We start from the raw sequence: 22,957 nt of genomic DNA on the forward strand, positions 1-22,957 counted from the left end.
GCCACTACTTCTGTGAGAGCAAAGAATCAATCCCTGAGATAGAGGACTTGTTCAATCATGCCAGAAGAGGTAAACCTGTTCGAACACTTCACAAAATAGAAGGTGTAGGTCAGTTTCTTATCTCTTGTTCTATTAGAGGAGAAATGTTTAAAAACGTGCTATGTGATTCTGGAGCTTGTCTTAACATGATGTCCAAGGCAATTGCTTTGAGACTTGGTATTAAACACCTGCGCAGGACTAGAGCAAAAATTAGCCTAGCTGATGATTCAAATGCAACACCTCAAGGAATAGCTCATGAAATTCCTTTGAGAATAGGAGATTGCATAGTTCCTGTCGACTTCTACATTGTCGAGACAAGAGATGCAACTTATCCAGTGATTCTCGGATGGTCTTTTCTAGCAACTTCCGGAGCTATAATGGACTGGCCAAACCGGAGGATTTCATTTGCTAATATCGACAAAGATGTCTTCACAGAAGCTGTTCCATACAACAGCAAAGCAGAAAAACGTGCTGCAACAGAAGAGTTTGAAGAAGAACTTTGGAGTGACGAAGAACCTGCTAAGCAAAGCAAGGAGATGTCAAAAAAGACTTGTCTCAGGACAAGGTCTTCTTCATTGGAATAAGTCACGTCCAACACCAAAAGTCGAGCTAAACGACTTAAAACAAAAGCGCTTAATGGGAGGCAACCCATTTAGGTATTGTTTTCTTTAGGATTTTTCTTTCTTTTTCTTTTGATCTTTTTATTTTTCTTAGTTTCAGGTGTTTCTTATAAAACAAAAAAGCCAAAAAAATCAAAAAACCAGAAAAAAACCAAAAAGAAGGATGGTACCTAACTGCTCGGCCCAGCAGGAACCAAGGAGAAGCAGGAAGAGGCCGCGATATAAGCCCCCGCGGTCGCAGACGTTCTGACCGCGGGAAACCTACCGTCGGCCGCGGTCGCGTAGTCCTGACCGCGGCCAAGTGCTTGATTGCCGCGGTCGTGCAGCCCCTGACCGCGACACTTGGTCGTTGACATCAAACCCGACCCAAACCATCCCTTTCACCTCATTTCACCTCACCAATCACCCTCCACCTCATTCATCACTTTCCACCACCTTCATCACCACCAAATCACCTTCCCAAACCCCTCCGAATGAATCCGGTTCATCTCCACCAGCATCCCGGATCCAGGTAAGTTCTCTTTGTCCTTACCAATTCGATTATCTATGCATTTTTCTCATCCAATCTCGACTTGTTTCACACTGAGGACAGTGTGATTTAAGTCTGGGGGAGGATTCATCCCTTTCTAACCACTTTTCTTTCATGAGTCTTGCATTATCTACACTTTTAGCATTTTCCTTAAAGTTTTTCAAAATCGGTTTTCAAAACAAAATACGTTTTAAAAGGGAATGGTGAACATGAATCAATGATAGTTAACTGTGTGCTTTAGACTGTTCCTAGTGACATGCTCATTCATGATTTAGGACTAGGCTAGGTGGTAGCTAAGCACATTTGAAACGAAGTACCCCAGAGGAATTTGAATGATTTCGATTTAGATGAAGGGATACACTAGCTCTGTTTTATTTGGACTTAATTTGGACTTAATTTTCTCATTGAAGCATTAGACCAGGGAAACGAATCATACATTCAGGACTCCTTTATCCTTTTACCACTCTCTTTTGATCCTAAATGGCTAGTTCATCTTTAGCTAGTTCCCCACCTTAACCAATCCTCTTTCAAACCACATGCACTCTTGTTTTCTATTGTCTTATATACAGATAAGTGCAAAAACGTTGGAGAGAAAGAGGAACGACGCAGTTTTCAGTCACCAAGGACAGAGACCTGCGATTTGCCGGAAAAGTTCCCGGAAGGATTCAACACAAGAGAAAGCTCAGCTTGCCTTAGAAAAATCTCAAATTTTGGTACAATCTCGTCCTCTAGTCTCTCTCTTTTTAAAATGCATTTCCTTTCCAAAAAAAAAAAAAAAATCCGAAAATAAGAAAAGAATGGAGATAAAAGCCTTAGAGAGTCTAGAGAGGTCGAATTTTAAGTCCCAAGGCAACTGGAGTTCGATTTTATGGAGTTTTGGAGATTGTTTTTTGATTCCCGGAAAGAATCTAAGTCTGGGGGAATAGCTGTTTACAACAAAGGAGGAAGGATTATGCAACAACTTTTGGCAAGAAGAAGTGACTGAAAACTGTGGTCATCAACAGGTCCTTATCTCTCTTGCGGTTTTGCATATTATCTTGCATCTTCCAGATCTTCAGGTAACCCGAAACACTTTAACTCCACCACTTAAATAGCCCTTTAATGCCAAACGCCGTCTACCCTGGATGATGTCTTTAATGAGAACTCACTATTGAACTTAATGAATGTAGAGAGCTAGTTAACTGAAATCAAGATTTAAATTGTTTAAGTTTTGCATGACGGAAAAAAGTGGACTAGTATCTCTTGTGCATTAGTGAGAATTTTCTAGACTAAGTTGTGGATTGATGCACTATCTTTGGTCCTAGTTTTAGAGTTCATGTCTATGAGATTTGTGCATTCCCTATTTTTGTTTTCACTTAACCAGTTTAGGCTTTTGCTTTGTTTGAGGACAAACAAAGGTTTAAGTCTGGAGGAGTTGATAACACCGTATTTTGACCACTTTTGTGGATCGTTTTGAAATACTTTTTCTATGTTTTTAATTGCTTTTAAGTATTTTTATTACGTTTTTCTAGTATTTGTAGTTCCAAGACTCTTTTCAGGAAACTTAGGGAAAAGGTTAACAAAATGGATAGAAAACCAGATTTCAGCTCAGAGTCAAACCGTCAGAAGTTCACCCCTGATTGAAGGCCTTCTCACCGTCTGATCCAGCTCAAATTTGGAGACCTTAAAGATGGAAGTATCAGCTTTCCAGTGCACTTTACAGCTTGGCAATCCAACGGTTCAATCAAAAGATACGCGAAGAGCAAGATGTCCTGTAAACCAGCTGGCCAGCACTTCCACCCGCGGCCAACAAGCATTTTCCCGCGGTCAAGAGCATCCCGACCGCGGCAAACCACTCATCCACCGCGGTCACACTTGTCCCGACCGCGGCCTTCAACCTCCGAGCCCAAAAAGCCCATTTCTGAAGCCCACATTTGGAGAAACCCTAAGTGACGTCCAGAGAGGTCTTGAGCACTATAAATACATGTCTTAGGAGCCCTAGAAATCGGGTAACCTATCACCACTGAAATATTTACTTCATATTCTTATTGTTTTTGCTTTAGCTTTTAGGGAGAGAGAGATTTGTTCTCTTGAACCCTTGTTCTTTCTTTTTCAATTTCGGTTTCTATTCTACTTCTTAATATTATGTCTTTGATTTCGTTCATTATGTCTGAGTAGTTTTATTGTTGGGATTAAGGGATTTTCGATGGGGATTTATATGTTCGGTGAGGATTCCATTGGCTATTGAGCTGAATCTTAGAACTTTTTCTTCTGAATTCGTTTTTACTGCATGAGAGTAGCGTCATGAACTACAATCTGATCCAGATGCTTGGTGACACGAAAGTGTTCATCAGGTATCAGATCTAGTTTGGGAGAGCAAAACAAACATAAGAGTGGAAACCTACCTATGGGCGATTTGTGAATTAGGACGAGTCTTAAACATAATGCATCTCTTCTCTTCCAGGGCCAAAGTGGAAACCTACTGGTCAGGGTTGAGAGAGATAGTTGTCTATGATCACGACAGTGGCGTATTCATACGTCCGTGACTCCAGTTCGAAAAGTTTAAGCTAAGATCTTACAAAATTTACTCTCTAGCAATGTTTTGAATCGTTCGTACCCCTGAGCAAACTTCCCTGAAGCCCAACGCTTTCTTCTCCATTGTTTTACACCGATTTTCTTTAAGCTTTAATTCAATATTGTCTTTCCTTTTTAGTTCATTTTCATTTAAGCATTAGAATATCCATTTTTATTATTTTTAGTTATTTTCGTTAAGTTTAGTTATTACGCCATTTAATTTCCGTATTCTCTTTTAAGATTTTGTTTTTAGATTTTAAACACACTACCAAACCCCCACTAAACCGTTTTGTTCTAGACTTCCTTACTTTAACTTATTTCAAAGGCTTTTTGCAGCAAAAGATCCTCCTTCCCTGTGGATTCGATCCCTAAGTACTACAATCGATCAGCTGTGCACATGCGGCTATTGATTTCAATTAGGGTAAAACTTGACAACCCTCGACACCACACATCAAGATCACCATCAGTGATGAAGAACCTGCTAGAGAGAACAGAAAGATTTTGAAAAAGAGTTGTCTTCGGACAATATCTTATTTGAACTAAGTGTTTTTCTTTGCAAAGTCTAGCTAAGGACTATAAACCAAAGTGCTTGATGGGAGGCAACCCATTTTGGTACATATTAATTTTGTTTAACTTTTTTGTTTCTATTGAAGTTTTGTTTTTATTATATTACAGGCCTTCGTATGCATCATAAAAAAACAAGAAGAAAAGGAGCTGCTCCTCAGCCGCGGCCAGAAAGAGTTTTACCGCGGTCAAAGGAGGTTCAGCCGCGACCAAGAGGCGTTTTACCGTGGCTGCGACACCTTGACCTACAGCCAGGCTTAATCCGGCCACCCTTGGCCACTTCCACTTCCACCTTGATCAAATTGGGACTGATTCAGATTCCTGGTATCCAAATTTGATCAAGCACCACTCCACATCAACCACCATCCATCATTCACCATCCTTCCACCTCCACAACCACCTCACAATCCATTACCAACCCCAAGTAATTTTTCTTTTTCTTTATCTTTTAAATTTTCACATACTTTATTTCTCATCCTTACCTGTTATTTCGCACTGGGGGCAGTGTGATTTAAGTCTGTGGGAGGATTCCATCCCTTACTGATCACCTTTTCTTGCATGAGCCCTTGCATTCTCCATTTTTCTTTAAAATTTTTCCTTTTTTTGGTTTTCTTAAAACTTTTCACAAGTCTTTTGAGTTTCAAAAAAAGTGTTTTCAAAGGTCAAATACGTTTTGAGGGAATAATGACAAAATCGATGATGATAATCAACCTGTCTGGTTCTACACCATCAGTTCATAAAAAGCTCTTTCAAGGTTTAGTACTAGACTAGGCGGTAGCTAGAGTACATGCACTAGGAAATCCCACAAGAGGACTTCTATTCATGGAGATCTTTTATAACAGGATATACTACCTCTTTTTACTTGGACTTAATCTTGACATCTAATTTTCTCATCAATGCTTTTAAGAAAGCATCATGATATACATCTAGAACATCTTTACCTTATTGTTACCACTCTTTGTTGTCCTAGATGGCTAGTTCATCTTTAGCTTGTACCTTACCTTAACCAAAACCTTTATGTTCAAACCTCATGCATTTGATAACACCATATTTGTAACCCATTTTCACCATTGATTTCAAATGCTTTTTCAAAGTTTTTAATCAGTTTTAGGAACTTTTATTATGATTTCTATGTATTTGTAGTTTCAAAGCTTTTTTTAGGAAATTTAGGAAAAATGATGCAAAATGGAAGAAATCCACTTCTTCAGCTCAGAGTCAGACCGTCAGAATTTCAGCCTCAAGTGAAGACTTTCTCACCGACTGATCGAGCTCAAATTTGGAGACAATCAAGAGGAGACAACCATCTTTCCATAACACTTTACAACACAAAGATCCAACGGTGCAATCAAAAGATACGTGGAGAACAAATTGACCAAATTCACCAGCCCCGGAAGGCTCTCACCCGTGGCAAAGTAGCATTTTACCTGCCCTGGAAGACTTTCACCCCCGGTGGACCTAATGACGAGCCACAAGGCCCAACATCAAAGCCCACTTCGCCATTTCCCTTCAGAGAAGCCCTAAATGAGATTTGGAAGACCTTAGGACCTATAAATACATTTCTTAGTAGTCCTAAACGGGTGTGTGCTCGAGTAATGAGATTTTGAGCCACCAAACTTTTTTTTTCTAGGGTTTGGCGATGGAGATGAGGATTCTTCCCCTGATCCATTGTTTTTTCTCCTTTCTATCTAATTAACTTTTCTGTTTCATCTTTTGCATTCTTTCATGTCATTTATCATCCATTGCATCATGTAGATCTGTCCCAGAGAGTCAAGTTATTTGAAGACTTTTCGATAGGCATACATATCGATTAGGATTTATAAGTTTCTAGACCAGATTCTGGATCTCATCTCTTCTAAGTTGTTCGTATTGCATGAGAGTAGATTCATGACCTAATCTCTAAGCCTAAGATCGATAAGAGCCACGAGAGTGTTGTATCAGATCATCCATACCTAGCTTCAGAATAACATAATCGCTATAGGAGTCGAGAGCTACCTGTAGAGAAGATGTGAGCAGGTGAATTCAATATTTAATGCATGATCTTAGTTCTGGCATGAGAGCGAGAGTTAATTGTCATATCTGAGTGATTAGTTGATTAAGATGGCGAGAGTTGGTTAATCATAAACAGATGAAGATAAATCGCCCGGAGGCTAATTGGAAATGCTTTGACATCGATTATAGTAAACCGGAGAAGTCTAAATCGCCACCTATGAGTTTAGAGTCTATAGTTTGAGTCGATATGCTTGAGATATTCTTTTAACAGTTCATTTTGCATTGCATCTTATTTCTTGTGAATATTAAATTAGGTTTAGTTTAGGATTCTTAACCAAAAAACCCCAATATCCCATGAGTTTATGACTTTGCTTACTTTCCCAGTTTGTTGTTTCTTGCAGATTAGACATCTTTCCTGTGGATCGACACCCTAAGTCCTACAACGTACATCTGTGCACTTGCAGACACTAGGGTTTTATAAATTTAAAACTTTTTGAGGACCAATGGGATTGTAAAAGAAAAATAACCCTAGGCCCGCACCGCATCAGCATTCTCTCTTAAGTTTATGTCGACAGATATGTGCAAAAACGCCGGAGAGGAAGGAATAACATAGTTTTCAGTCACTCAAGAGAAGGACTGAATGAAACCGGGTAGGAAGTGTACAATACAATCTCAGCAAGCCTCATGATGCTTCAGAAAGCTTATTCTTAAAGGTAATTTTCGTCCTCCCTAAAACACTAAGTCAAAAGGCGGTTTCCTTTTCCAAAAAAAACAAAAACAAAAAAAGAGAAAAAGAAAGAAAGGAAAGGAAACCAAGAGCCTAAATAGTCTTAGAAGCCGAAATCATTTGAGCAAAGGAAATAGGTATTCACTTAAGGAGTTATGGATTCACAACCTCGACAAAAATCCAAGTCTGGGGGAGTTATAAGGAGAACCTGAAGAAAGAAGATCAAAAATCTTAAAACAAGAAAAATGTGACTGAAAACTGTGGGCATCAACAGGTCCATCCTCTATTTCTGTTTTGCATAATATCCTGTCTCTCCAGAAAAAGATAACCCTAAACACATCGAGCCTCACCACTAAAAAGCCTTTTAATACCTAGCCTTGAATGCGTTGTTTAAAATTCTTTTGATGAGAATCACTGAAACCTTTACTGAATGTTAAGAGATAGTTGACCGGAAGTTAGTTCTAAGTGTGTGGATTTTCGCATGAGAAATTAACAGATTAGTGATGTTTGTATTTTGGTGAGATTTTTCTAGACTTGATCTAGTTTACATTGTCCACAATCAAGGTCTAGATGTATGGTTGCTGATATTTTTGAGTTCCCAATGATTTCTGTTGATGATATTTTTTCCAGATTGGATCTTGTTTTGTTTGAGGAAAAACAAAGTCTAAGTCTGGGGGAGTTGATAACATCGTATTTGTACCCATTTTCACCATTGATTTCAAATGATTTTTCAAAGGTTTTGATCAGTTTTAGCAACTTTTATTATGTTTTTCTATATTTGTAGTTTCAAGGATCTTTTCAGGAAACTTAGGGAAAAGATGGAAAAATGGGAGAAATCCACATTTTTAGCTCAGAGTTAGACCGTCAGAAGTTCAGCCTTAAATGAAGAATTTCTCACCGTCCGATCCAGATCAAATATAGAGACATTCAAGAGGAGACAACCAGCTTTCTATAGCACTTTACATCAGTAAGATCCAACGGTACAATCAAAAGATACATGAAGAGCAAATTGACCAAATTCACCAGTCCCGGAAGACTCTCACCCGCGGCAAAAAAGTGTTTTACCTGCCCCAGAAGACACTCACCCCCGATAGACCTATGCCGAGCCACAAGGCCCAACATCAAAGCCCATTTCGCCATTCCTCTTCAGAGAAGCCCTAAATGAGACCTGGAAGACCTCATGACCTATAAATACATTTCTTTGCAGCCCTAAACGGGTGTGTGCTCCTGTAATGAGATTTTGAGCCACCAAACTTTTCTTTTCTAGGATTAGGCGATGGAGAAAGGTTTTCTTCCCTGGATCCATTGTTCTTTCTCCTTTTTTATCTAATTAACGTTTTTGTTTCATCTTATGCATTCTTTCATGTCTTTTATCATTCATTGCATCATGTTAGAGTAGTCCCAAAGAGTCAAGTTTCTGAAGAGTCATCGATAGGCATACATGTTCAATTAGGATTTCTAAGTTTCTAAACCATATTCTGGATTTCATCTCTTCTATGTTGTTCATATTGCATGAGAGTAGATTCATGACCTATTCTCTGAGCCTAGGATCGATCAGAGCCACGAGAGTGCTGTATCAGATCATCCATACCCAGCTTCAGAAGAACATAGTCGCTATAGGAGTTGAGAACTACCTGTAGAGAAGCTATGAGCAAGTGAATTCAATGTTTAATGCATGATCGTATTTCTGGCATGAGAGCGAGAGTTAATTGTCAGATTCGAGTGATTAGTTGATTAAGATGGTGAGAGTTTGTTAATCATACATATGTTTATTCCAGTTCCATGTAGATCCCAGAAGATAGAAGAAGATAAATCACCTGGAAGCTAATTGGAAATGCTTTGACATCGATTAGAGTACACCAGAGAAGTCTAAATCGCCCACTATGAGTCTAGAGTCTATAATTTGAGTTGAACACCCTTGAGATATTCTTTTAGCAACTCATTTGCATTGCATTTTATTTCCCGTAAATATTAGATTAGGTTTAGTTTAGGATCCATAACCAAAAACTCCAAAACCCCCATGAGTTTATAACTTTGCTTACTCTCCTAATTTGGTGTTTCCTTGCAGATTAAACATCTTCCTTGTGGATTGACACCCTAAGTCCTAAAATGTACATCTGTCCACTTTCAGACATTAGGGTTTTATAAATTTAAAACTCCGGATCAACGCGCTTTCAAAAGACGAGCAATTCTGAGGCCTATCAGAAGCAATGGAGCTGTTTGTGTACAAGTGAAAGACAACAGCAATTCCTAGACTCAATTCAACTCGAGGCATGGATTCTCAACATCCTTTAGGCATGCCACGACGTGAAGGCCTCGACCTGATGAACCCGAGGCAGACCCGTTCAGCAATCCTCTTCTCCAAATAACTAAGTATCAAGCAAAGGATCTCATCATCTGTTTGGTTCTGGATTATGCTAAGTGTCAAGATCGGCCTCAACTTGTATGCCTGGGCTTACATTCACCCGAGGCATCTCTGCATTGCCAGCCTCGACTTGGATGCCTCGGCTTACACTGACCTGAGGCCTAATCCCGAAACAACATGGCAAAACCTCGAGTTCACCCCTCGACATGGTTTTTAGACAGAGGCAAGATTCTAAACCAAATTTTTAAGACCTCAACCTTTGGCTTCGACCTACCTGAACCCGAGGCCTCCTCTCTTAACATTTCCTGAGCAAGAACAAACCTGGCTCGACATATAAGCCTCAAGAAGAATCAACACGAGGCAAGTACACATTCTTGAATGAAAATCAAGATTTAACTGCCTCGACATGCATGCCTTGACATGGGAACTGGGACCTTACCTCGAGGCACACTTTTTTGACCCAACAAAGCCAGGTTTGTCCTGGGCTGACCCGGTCCGATATTCCACCTATAAATACATTTTGGGGTGAAAAACCCTAGACACCTTTTATCCTCTTTTGTCTCTTTTAAGCAAAAACAATCATTTGTGAAGATTCTTCTTTAGTTTAATCAGATTTAAAGTTGTTTCTTGACATCTTATCATCTCTTCTCATCATTCAAAGCTTCTAATCATGATTACATCACATCTTGTAAAGGATTAAGTGTGTTAATCATAATTAGTGAGTAGTTTCCTTTAATGGAGTTCTAGATATATAGGTTAAGGTGCAAAAGTGTTAGATTAGGGTGCTTAGGACTAGATTTATGTTTTCATTTCTCTAAATAGCTGATCTTAGTGCTGGGTTTTAGATGATCTCTCTAACCCAGATCTTAGGCATATCATCCACCCAAAAGGTGTTTGATGAAATGCTTGAACCAGCTATTATAGAGGTTTATGCATTAATGCCATGAGAATGTTTGTTATATGCATAATTGGGGTTTGTTTCAGGTTTTCCTGGAAGTGTTCCTTGTCCTCTAGATGAAGAAGAAGGCTGGTTCTGCTATTGATCTTTGATCTGATTCTGTAGTGACTCATATTTGGAGCAGAGATCACTACAGCTGTGTTGTACCAACTGTTGACCCTGCAGTAGCTGTTGTAGGACCTCACTGGTGTCTAGACCTTGTTTCTGTGTAGGACTCTGCTGCTGCTGTTGATCAAACCCTGGAGGAAACTTGTCCCCTTGGCTCTGAATAGGCTGCTGAACATACTGCTGTTTCCCATGGTCATTCCCTTGAAACTGATTCTTAGGAACAGATCCTTGAGGTAGAGCTTGCTGAGAAGGATATACTTGGTCACAAGGATTTGCCACATTGGGATTTCTGTAGCTCAGGTCTGATTGTAGTTGTTGAACCTGTTGAACTTGTTCATTCCCAATGTAGTTGAGCTCCTCCTGACTGAAACCTTCTTCATTCATATTCTCAAAACATTGAGCTTGCTCATTAAATTCACCAACAAAATGAAGAGGTTTCTGAGTAGCAACTAAGACCTTGTCAAGCTTACTCTGCAGCTCCTTGATATCCTTTCTCATTCTTTTCTCCTCACTAGAGCCATCTCCTCTAATGCACCTATCATATTCCTCCCCATATTCCTCCCCATAAGTATCATTGCTCATTACCAAATTCTCAACTAGCTCCATGACTGCAGTGATCTTCTTTGCTAAGAAGTTCCCATTGGAGGCAGTGTCTAGTTGGTTCCTGATCTTGGGAAGAGCACCTCTATAAAGAGTGCTAAGTAATGAAGCTTCTGAGAATCCATGGTGAGGGCACTGATTAGTGTAGCTCCTGAATCTTTCCCAAGCTTCACCAAATGTCTCATTGTTATGTTGGGTGAAGGAAGAGATCTGTTTCCTGAGCTTGGATGTTCTTGAATTTGAAAATAACTTTGAGAGGAAATCCTGCTTACATTGCTCCCATGTCTGAATAGAATCCCGTGGCAAATTCTTCTCCCAGTGGCATGCTTTGTCTCCCAAACTGAATGGGAAGAGTCTCAGCTTGAAAGCCATTTTCAGATACACCATTGATCTTTGTAAGGTTGCAGACCCTGTCAAAGTTATCAAGGTGATCTAGGGGATTTTCCATGGGTAAGCCATGAAACTTTGAGTTCTGCACCATGTTGAGAAGTGATGCTTTAACTTCAAAGTTGTTGTTCTCCAAAGCTAGAGCTTGGACACCCTGCCTATTCTGGTGAGCATTGGCACTGTCATTGGCACCCATAAGAATCAGATTCCTCACTTGAGGCTGGTGATGCCTTTGCTGGTGTTGGTTCTCCTGGTTCAGATGAGCCTGATGCTCATTTCTAGCCGCCTGGTTTTGCTGAACCTGAGCCTGGTGCTCATTCCTTGCAGTACTGTTTTGGTTCACAAAAGTATGTTGCTCATTTCTAGCCGCCTGGTTTTGGTTAACCTGAGCCTGGTGCTCTGCTTGATCCCTTGCTGATCCATACCCAGCCGCTGAAGATGTTCCTTTCTCTCTCTTGCTCTTCTACCTCTTCTATCAAGAAGATAAATATTGTCAATGAAGGGCTCTAATGGATCACAACTTCTGCTTCTTGTGCTAGGCCTGTGGTTCATAAGTCTGAAACATCAAAGAAAAAACTAAACAGTTTTAGCAGTAAAACAAAAAAGACTTGATCTCAAAAACAGACCAAACACTAATGCTAAATCTTCCACACTTTGGTAACGACGCCAATTGATAGCTAGAGTTTTTGATGTTCTTTGGGTATATATCAATCCCTTTTATCTGTTAGCACAAAAGGTTATCAATCCAAGGTGTGAGTTTAGTACACTAGACTATGTAATCAGTTCTCAATCCAAGCAAAACAAGATGGTTTAGTTTCAAACAAGTGGCAGAATTGCAATTAAATAAGATTAAAGACTTAAACAAACAAATAAACAAAGACAGCAAATGATTAAGATGATATGAATATGGTGAAACATAGAGTTCTAGACATGATAGTTGGCTAGGGTGCATCAGGGTCTAACTAAGGAGCTAATGACTGATGTGCTACGAGGTGAGGGAACAAGTTTTACCCTTAATAAAAACAAATGAAAGCCACAAGTGCACATCTAATCAGTTGTAGTACTTAGGGATCAAATCCACATGGATTTGTGTGCCTAGTATTTTTCTACGGTTTCTAAGTTTATGTGTAGACTAAATCGGTTTTAGGGGTTGGTTGTTTGTCATGGATTAAACTAAAACTAAAGAAAGCAAATAAATCTATCCTAGAAAGCAAGTAGGAAATCGAATGGAAGCAAATGAAACAAGCAGAAAATTGAACTAAGGCAAATAAAATGCAGATCTAAAGAAACAAGTAAATATTGATTGGTTTGTAAACTTTGACTAAAAACGCTGGACTTTCGGGAACTCTACAGGGATCATAATCGGTTTCAACACTATGGATTTTAGATTGGGATTGATGGATATCGAAATATTAGGGTTTTAGAGCCAGAGGTTGACGGTATGACTACATCACCGTCGTGATCATAACCAACTGTTTCTCGCAATCCTGACCAGTAGGTTTCCACTCTGGCCCTGGAGGGGAGAAAACGCAAGAGCTGCACAGGACTCGTCAGTACTCCCGATTTCGCTGCAGGTAGGTTTCCACTCCTACGGGAAAATTGCATGTTTCATTTTAGGTCGGAACACTTTCGCAAAACTAACTATCTAGATGATATACAAGGTGATCAATCAAGCATACATGCATTAAAGACGAGAATAAACAGAGAACATAGTTAAAATCCCAGATCTAAAAACCTAGATGTCTTAATCGATTATGAGAGTCCCGAAACATGGCTGAGGTCGGGATCAACTCAGACATGGCTGAGGTTGACATCATCATTGGTTTTAATGAAAGAAATCAAAAACAGTAATGAAAAGAGATGAAAGAAAGCTTCTCTATTGATGAACTCAGAGTTGAACAATCTTCTCTAAAAATCGCATAAAACGGCTGGAAAAAGGGTTTCTGTAAAAGTATGAAAGGTGATGTCTAAAAACAACCTAAATGACAAGTATTTATAATCTTCAATACTCTAGGATCTCTAGGGTTCCAGAATTGAGGCTGGGAAATGACTTGGGCTTCAGAAATGGGCTTTTTAAGTCAGAGATGCCTGGTCGCGGTCGCGTGAGGTGTAACCATGGGGAATGAAGGCTTGGCCGTGGTCGCGTGGCTCAGGCCACGGTGGATGGGCTGCTGGCCGCGGTTGTGTGGGCTGCCAACCGTCTTCGAATGTCTACGGGGCGAATGGAATATCTTGAGATCCAACCGTTGGAATGTCTTGAAACCAAGTACATTTGAAAGCTGGTTGAGTCTTTTATTAGTTGTCCAATTTTGAGGGTGATCAGACGGTGAGAAGGTCTTCGTCTCTCCATGAGAGTTCTGACGGTCTAAAGAGTCTTTATGTTCTAATTTGCACCTCTTTATCCCAGATTACCTGAAAAGTCTTTTAAAATCCGAAAACATAGAAATCCTTTGAAAACCTTTGAAAATTGAGTAAAACACCTGCAAAAGATACTAAAGTGATCTATAAAAATGGTCAAAATCCGGTGTTATCAATTCTCCCAAACTTAGGCTTTGATTGGTAACCTGTGGAATGGTGGAATTGCGTTTTTAAACACAATTCCGCAGGTTATTTGCCAATCAACAATAATTTGCGGAATGAGAAAATACACTCAAAAACGTAGTCTGCGTTTTTGCTTAAAGAAAATACAAAGGAAAAGTTATTCCGCAGAAAAGCGACTTATAAGTAGCTTAATCTATTCCGCATGCAAGATTTTTACCGCCATTCCCCTATTCCGCAAGATTACCAATCAAAGCTTTAGAATAACAAAAAAAGACCAAATCTCGGTGAGAGGTTTGAAAACGCAGGAACTTCTAGACTAATATCAATCATTATGCATCAATCGGGAATAGCCTAGGAAATTCTCACTAAAAATACGGGTGTAACTAGTCCGTTAATCCGTCATGCGGAAATTTATTGCACTTAGATTTAACTTCCAGTCAACTAGCTCTTAACATTTATTTAAAATTTTGGTGGGTCTCATCAAAGAAAGTATAAGCAAGGCGATCTAGGCTAGGTAGCAAAAGGGTTCATTTTAGGGGTAAGGCTTAAAGTGTTTATGGGTTACCTGAAGATCTGGAGGATGCAATATATTATGCAAAACCGCAAGACAGAGTGAAACTGTTGATATCCACAGTTTCCAGTCACTTTCTTCTTGCAATGAATATCTTGTCTTCTTCCTCAGGTTCTCTCTTAACTCCCCCAGACTTAGATTTTTGTCTATCTTTCAAAACCATAGCTCCATAAATGAATAGTGGTTGCCTTTGCTCCAAATAATTTTGACAATCTAAGACTCATTAGACTTTTTGTTTCCTTTCCTTTAATTTTTTTTTTTAAAAGGGGAAACACCTTTATATATAGAGTCATAGAGAGCACGAAATTACCAATAAGAATGAGTTCTCTGAGGCAATATAAACCTTGATAAGGTTTCTGATACTCCTCCTTCCCAATTCTCTTTCTTTTGAGTTACTGAAAGCTGCATCGTTCCTCTTCTCTCCGACTTGCATATATCTGCTGATATAAACTAAAGAAAGAATGCATGAGGTTTGAAAACAAGGGGTTTGGGTTTAGGGTATGGTACCAGATAAAGATGAACTGGCCATCTAGGACGACAAATAGTGGTAAAATGAGGAAAAAAACGTCCTAGATGTATATCTCGATGCCTGCCTATAATCAATGATGAGAAAATTAGATATCAATATTAAGGTCAAATGAAATGAGCTAGTATATCCTGTCAGAAAGAATCTCCATGAATAGAAATCCTCTGGTGGGAGTTCGTAATGCAAGTACTTTAGCTACCGCCTAGTTTAGTGCTAACCATAAATGAGCTATCATGCGTAGTGTAGAAGCGTGCAGGTCTAAATCATCATAATTTTGTGTCAAACATTCCTGAAAAATACTAAAGGTCGCATAGGTTACATATTAAAATTTAAAAAGTACTTGAAATTTAAAAACAAAGCAAGAAAATGATTAGTACGGATAGACATCCTCTTCCAGACTTAAATCACACTGCCCCCAGTGTGAAAAAAAGTTGGTGAGAAGATGGTGAATAAAAGCGAGATAGTCTAAAATAAAAAAAAAGAAAAGAAAATGATGATAGAACCGTGATGGTGGTGAAATGACGATGAAATGCTGATCAATCACTGTTCCTCTGATGTGTCTGCCTCGAACTGGTGCTGCTTTTATAGGAAGGTGACGACGCGCTCAAAACGTCGTCCCTGTCTCTCAACTCTGTGATCCAGGTCAGCCTGTGTACGTGATGATGTAGATGATGAAGTATGGTCGGTGGAAGCTGATGGCTGATAGTGAGCACGTGCTGCAGCGGTTTGACTCTGAGCTGAAAATCTGGTCTTCTATCCATTTTGTTAAGGTTTTACATAAGTTTCCTAAAAAGAATCTTGAAACTACAAATACTAGAAAAACATAATAAAAACACTTTAAAGTAATAAAAACATAAGAAAAATATTTCAAAACGATCCATAGTGGTCAAAATACGGTGTTATCAGTAGGCTTCACCATTGTTGAATCAAGACTAGAGACTCTCTCTATTGGCTTTGCTTGATCAACTTGTAGTCCCTTTGTTTCAATAGATACAAAATCATTCCATTTCTGAACAATATAGGCTGCCTCCCTACCTTCTTTCTCAATGTCCTCATTGTGATCATAGAACAGGTTCTCGGAGTCTTCTATAATGGCGTCCTCATCCTCAGTGTTGGAGTTGAACTCATTAGAGACTTTTCCATAAAGAAGATATTCAATTTCCTGAACAGCAGCAGTGTTCTCATCACTTGAGTATATGGCATTGCAATACTCTTTGGCGTTTGTAACAACTTTGCCTGGCAGAGAGCTTTGAGATTCAGAGGTGGAGATGCCTTTGTTCTTTTGAAGAGTCTTTATTCGGGTTTCTAGTATCTCTATCTTGGAACTGAGTTCACTGTTTTGAGTATTCAGTTTTTGTTGTCCTTGTAGATGCTGTTGTAGAACTCCACTGATGTCTAGACCCTGCTGCTGAGAAGTACCATGTTGAACCTGTGGCTGTCCAAATGTTGGAGGGTACGACTTCTGTTGCTGGAAACTGACTTGATTTGGGAAGCTATTTCCTTGGTTCTGAACTCCTGGTTGTTAAAAAGCTTGCTGCCCTTGGTAATTTCCTTGGAACTGATTCTTTGGAACATAACCCTGAGTCTGAACTTGCTGAGGAGGATACACTTGGTCTCCAGGGTTGGCAACATTTTGGTTTCTATAGCTCAGGTTCTGATTGTAATTGTTGAACCTGTTGAACTTGTTCTGGTTCCCAATGAAGTGGAGCTCCTCCTGAGTCAAACCATCTTCATTTACATTCTCAAAACATTGAGCTTGCCCATCAATTTCACCAACATAGTTTACAGGCTTTTGAGTAGCAGCTAAGACCTTGTCTAACTTGCTTTGCAGCTCCTTGATATCCTTTCTCATTCTTTGCTCCTCCCTAGAGTCTTCTCCTCTATTAGCTCTGTCATACTTCTCTCCATAAGTGTCATTGCTCATGGCAAAGTTCTCAACTAACTCCATGGCAGCAATGATCTCTTTTGCTAAGAAGTTGCCATTGGATGCAGTGTCTAGTTGATTCCTGAACTTGGAAAGAGCACCTCTGTATAGAGTGCTAAGTAAAGAAGCTTCTGAGAATCCATAGGGAGGGCACTGGTTTGTATAGCTTCTGAATCTCTCCCAGGTTTCACCAAGTGTCTCAATGTTGTGTTGGGTGAAGGAAGAGATCTGATTCCTGAGCTTGGCTGTTCTTGAATTTGAAAATAACTTTAAAAGGAAATCCAGCTTGCATTAATAGAACCTCTAGGCAAATTCTTCTCCCATTGGTGTGCTTTGTCTCCCAGACTAAATGGAAAGTGTCTCAGCTTGAAATCATCCTCAGACACACCATTGATCTTTGTAAGGTTGCAGACCCTGTCAAAGTTATCAAGGTGGTCTAGGGGGTCTTCCATAGGCAAGCCATGGAACTTGGAAATCTGGACCATATTGAGAAGTGAGGCTTTGATTTCAAAATTGTTGTTCTCAAAAGGTGGACCCTGGATAGCTTGCCTATTCTGGTGAGCATTTGTTCTGTCATTAGCACTCACAAAAATCGGATTCTGCACTTGAGGCTGGTGATGCCTTTGCTGGTGTTGGTTTTCCTGGTTCACGTGAGCCTGATGCTCATTTCAGCCGCCTGGTTCTGGTTGACCTGAGCCTGGTGCTCATTCCTTGCAGCAATGTTTTGGTTCACAAAAGCTTGTGCCTCATTTCTGGCCACCTTGTTCTGGTTAACCTGAGCCTGGTGTTCTGCTTGATCCCCTTGCTGATCCATACCCAGCGGCTGAAGATTTTATGCACTCTCTCTTGCCCTTCTACCTCTTCTATCAAGCAGCTGTATGTTGTCAATGAAGGGCTCTAATGGATCACAACTTCTGCTTCTTGTTCTAGGCCTGTGGTTCATAAGCCTGAAACTTCAAAAACAGAACTCAAATGGATTATCAGTAAAACAAAAGAAAAATGCTTAATCTCATGATGAATTCAAAGATCAATACTAGATGTAATCACACAATGGCAAACACGCCAAATTGAAACAAATTGAAACAAGATCTTTTTCAGTTCTTGTGGGTTCAGTTCCCAATGTCTTTGCAGTATAAGGGGTGTCAAATCCAATGTGTGATATCTAGATACCAGAATGCATGAATGCAGCCTTAATCCAAGCAAGCAAATGAGTTGGTTTTGTAACAAGTGATGAAATTGCAAATAAACTAGTCTAGACAATTATCAAACAAAACAAACAAACAATATCAAGATGATGATGATATGAATATGATGGAATCATGGAGCTCTAGACATGATAGTTGGCTAAGGTGCATTAGTGATCAATCAAGGTGCTAATGACAATATGAAATATGATTCAAGCAACTTAGGATTCAAAGCAAGTTTTAATCTTTCCCAAGCATCAAAACACAAATCAGATGATTACTCATACCCAATCATCATTGGAGACATAACAATATGACAGCATTAATAATCAATCCTAAAATGTCATTTATATATATAACAAACATTCCCATGGCATTAATGCATAAACCTCTATAATAGCTGGTTCAGGCATTTCATCAAACACTTTTCGGGTGGATGAAATGCCAAAGATCTGGGTTAGAGAGATTATCTAAAACCCAACATTAATATTTCTGGTCGTCCTTAGGGCTTTCTTTGAAGAGAGAATTAGTTGGGCTTGAAAACGGGCCATTAGGCCAAAAATGGGCTTGTCGCAGAATTGGGCTCTCCAACGGTGGTAAATGTGGGTTCACCGTGGGTGGAGGTTCTGAGGCGTAGCCAGGAGAGTGTACACTGCTGTCACGAGCTCCTGGACCGCGGTGGTTGGCCTATGATGTCCAAACTTCATTCCTTCTCTTGCTTCTTTCGCAAGACTGCAGAACATGTCTTTAGTAAATTGGAATTAACCTATGATCCAATCGTTGGATTGCGTCCAATCCAAGTGCATTAGAAATCTGGTTGTCTCAGCTATCTTGTGTCCAAATTTGAGCTTGATCGGACAGTGGGAAGGTCTTCATCGGATATAAAACTTCTGACAGTCCGAAATTGGTCAAAAGTGGATTTTTCCTCCAATTTGCATTGTTTTTGTCTAAGTAATCTGAAATTTTTTTTAAAACTCCAAAACATGGAAAACACTTATAAAACCTTTAAAACTGATTGAAAACACCTGCATAAGATACTGAAAGTGATCCATAAATTTGGTCAAAATCTGGTGTTATCATTTATTATTTCACTTACTTATCACAGTTTGAAATTTTTGCAGAATAGACATCCTCCATGTACATCGACACCTGAAGTACTACACCGCACGACTGTCCAATTGCAGTATACTAGGGTTTTTATAAATTTAAAACTTAGTATTTGCGACCTGCTAACCCTAGGGAGAGATGGTTAGAGAGTTGAAATCTACTTTGAAAAAGTGAAGTTTGGCCAAAAATCTCATAATAAGCTTAAGAATTGAAAAAGTTGTTATATCTCCTAAATCTCCAAGTCTTTTGGAAGAGAAGAAGAAAAAGAGATTTTGATCTAAATTTTTCATTTCTTTCATTTAAAAACTGTTTTTATGGCCAAAAAGGGAAATTTTTGGGAATTCAAAAGCTTACGGGAACTTACCTTTGCTTGATGGTTACAGAACTGGGAACCGGGAAATTTTTAAAAATGAGCTGGGTTGGATTAGGTTCGGAATTGCATTGTGTTGGGGTCGGTTTCACCCCAAGCGGATAAAACCATCTCAAAAATGACTAAGTACTGGAGAAAACCGATTTGGCAAGAAGGAACAGCTACCCGCCGAATATGGGCCAAGCCGTCCCACAAAACAAGTGGGCCGAGCTGTGCTCACCAAGACGAGTGGGCTGAGCCATGGAAGAAGATAAATGGGCCAAGCCGCGAGAAGAACAAAGAGTGGGTCGAGCTGAGAAAGAGGAAGAATGGGCCGAGCCGCTTTTCTTCGTGTTGGGCCGAGCCAGTCCTTCTTCAATGAGATGAGCCAAGATCGTAAAGGACCTAGGCCCATCAAAACCCTAGGCAAAGTGCTATGGCGGCGGCCGCACGAAACGATAAGGAAATATTCCGAAAATCTTTTCTGAGATTCTCGGCTAGAAGGTTCATAGACTCTATATAAATAGTCGCTGTAAACAATTCATGATGTAATTTTTTCACAACTCGAGAGCAATAAGACTTAAACACTTTTCAGCAAAAACTTTCTTTTGATCTTAATGTTCTTGCGATAAACCCTAGAAATCTCGGATCCCTTAAGTTTTCCTTAACAAATTTTTGGTTGTGTGAGTTTTGGCTCACACAATTTGGCGCCGTCTGTGGGGACTCGAAATTTTCTTACACAATATCGTCAAGAGCTAAAGATCCAAAGAACATGGCAACCGACGCATCCGGAGATGACAACAACAACAACGGCGCGAAGAAAGACGCTCCACCAGCAAGCACGACAACGACAACCACCGAAGCCCAGGAGGAGATGCGGAACATGATGGCCACGTTGATGAAGAAAATTGACGAGCATGACAAGAGGAACGAGGCGATTACGGGGAGACTTGACGCAATGACGGCCAAAAGACGGCACCCAACTTGGAGAGCCAAGATCTCCGATCCGACAGATAGAGTCAGGAGACGCTTTGATTTCTCGACACCTGCATGAGCACCGGTAGCGGCATAAGAAATCCCATGGCTCCGTTAATGTTTTGTCCCCTCGGAGAACAAACTCCCGCAGCTACCCGAGTCAACATGACCGAGCCGCCCCCGCTTCATCAGAATTCAAGGCGACGAGGCGATGAGGAGGAGAACGACGTGATCGATGTGGACGCCCAGCAGAGCGACAGAACCAGGAACTCGCAACAAAATAGCTCGGCTCGGCGGATAAGTCAAGAAGAGCTCGCCTCGGCACTAAATGGCATTCAAGTTGACGAAGTCGCCGACCCGATTCGCGGTAACGACCCAACCGAGGAAGAGAAAAATCTGCAATGGGTCGAGCAGGCAGAGTTCGAAGACGAGCCGAGGAGAGAAGACCAGGAGCGACCTCACCCACCTAGGAGAACGACCTGCGCGCAGACCTTGGAGATCGAAGAGTTGCGAGCCTCAATGTCTCAGACAGTGGCAGAGATACGCGCCATGAAATCTGAAGTGCATAATGCGACAAGTGCCGCGCCGGAGATTAATCGAATGCTCGAGGAAACCCAAAGAACCCCATTCACGACGAGGATCATAGAGGCTAGGATCCCCGAACCCGGAAAAGTCAGGATCCCTTTCTATGAAGGAACCACCGACCCGAAAGCTCATATCACGGTGTTCAGCATAGCAATGGGACGAGCCTTCACGAGGAACTCTGCCAACCAGACCAAACAAGAAAAAGACGCCGGTTATTGTCTGCTGTTGTAGAGCATCTCAAAGGGCCCGCACTAGAATGGTTCTCAAGGCAAGAACGTAATTCGATCAACAGCTTCCAGCAGCTCTCTGCCTTGTTCTTGAAGCAGTACTCGATGTTCATGAACCGAGGCACATCCGACGCCGATCTATGGACATTATCTCAAGGACCTAACGAACCGCTTCAGGATTACATGGCAAGGTTCAAAGCTGTTGTGTCCAAAGTAGAAGGAATAAGTGACAAGGCCGCCCTTGAAGCCCTAAAGCGATCTCTATGGTACAAATCAGAGTTTCGAAGGGAGATGGCGCTGAACACACCGCAAACAATTCAGGACGTTTTGCATCGATCAGTACAAAGCGACAAATGCAGCAATCCGGAGCTCGATTTTAACTGCAGATCTGAAGAAATACTATCACTAAGGATGCCCCACGACCAGCATGAATTACGGAACAGCTTGATCCCTGCAAAGGGTACGTAGGCAGCCCGTCCTCGGACGGGTTCAGCTGTCCCCATTTTTAAATGGGGGGGGGGGGGGGAGTAGGTACATATACACCATACTTACACCATTTCTTAAATTTTTAGCTCGTCAAGTCAGGTATCTCTAGATTTATTTCACTTTGTTTTTTTTCGTTCACTTGCTTTCACTTCGGCTAGTCTTTTATTCACTTGTTTTACGTCGGCTAAACATTTTACTTGTTTTACAAAGAACTTTATTTTCATTGATTTTGCATTGCTTCGGCAAAGTTCTACTTTGGTATCCAAACACCGTACGCCTCGTCTCGTTGCTGGCCATAACGGGACAACAAATACAAAGTTCTCTAAACAAACTTTTACCACCTTTCCTAGGACGAGGGTGCAAGTTACATCCTCTATGGATACAAATTAAGCGCGATATACAAATTTCAGACCAAAAACGTATCGGTCACAACAGTTCACTATCTCACACGAGATTATAAGTCGAGACTACATCACTTTCTCTAAAACCAAAGTGAATTCTTAAAACCCGGAAAAACACACTCACCCTCTCGGGAACGCCGGTCTATAGTCATATGCCAAAGAGAACACTATATCCTCTTGAACTTTTGCCTCGTCAATGAGAAACCCTGGGCTAACGCCTCGGCAAGAAAAAAACAGGCTCAAGCTAAACACTTTGGCTGCAACGCCCGACTTTTCCTCACGAACGATCAGTCTCTCAAAGAGAACAAGGCCTATAAAACAAATCACTTACTTGAAAAATACTTAGGCGTTAGTCGGAAATTCTTTCTCGAAACAATCTAAAACAGCTCACCTCAATGAGGACCTCTCTCAGTGATAGAATGGATAAATCTCAATGAACGGCCCGAAATCATCTTTGGTTAAGAAAAAACAAAACGCCTCGTCGTTATACACGGCTCGGCATCATATAATAAAAACGCCTCGTCGTTATCATTAAACACGGCTCGAGATCGTCCAATGAAAAACACCTTGTCGTTGTACACGGCTCGGCATCATCTAATGAAAACGCCTCGTCGTTATCATTAAACACGGCTCGACATTGCC

General features: G+C 40.5%; 2 non-coding genes across 2 annotated transcripts; both read left to right on the forward strand.

Annotated features, from left to right (window-relative positions):
* Positions 1 to 11,170: 11,170 nt before the first annotated feature.
* On the forward strand, positions 11,171 to 11,277 carry LOC112089461. The gene has a single exon (XR_002901099.1). It is a non-coding gene; the product is annotated as a small nucleolar RNA R71 (small nucleolar RNA).
* Positions 11,278 to 17,137: 5,860 nt separating this feature from the next.
* LOC112089542 lies at positions 17,138 to 17,244 on the forward strand. Its single transcript, XR_002901180.1, has one exon. It is a non-coding gene; the product is annotated as a small nucleolar RNA R71 (small nucleolar RNA).
* Positions 17,245 to 22,957: the final 5,713 nt, after the last annotated feature.

Source organism: Eutrema salsugineum, unplaced genomic scaffold, assembly GCF_000478725.1.
Source record: "Eutrema salsugineum unplaced genomic scaffold, Eutsalg1_0 scaffold_12, whole genome shotgun sequence".
Lineage (NCBI taxonomy): Eukaryota > Viridiplantae > Streptophyta > Magnoliopsida > Brassicales > Brassicaceae > Eutrema > Eutrema salsugineum.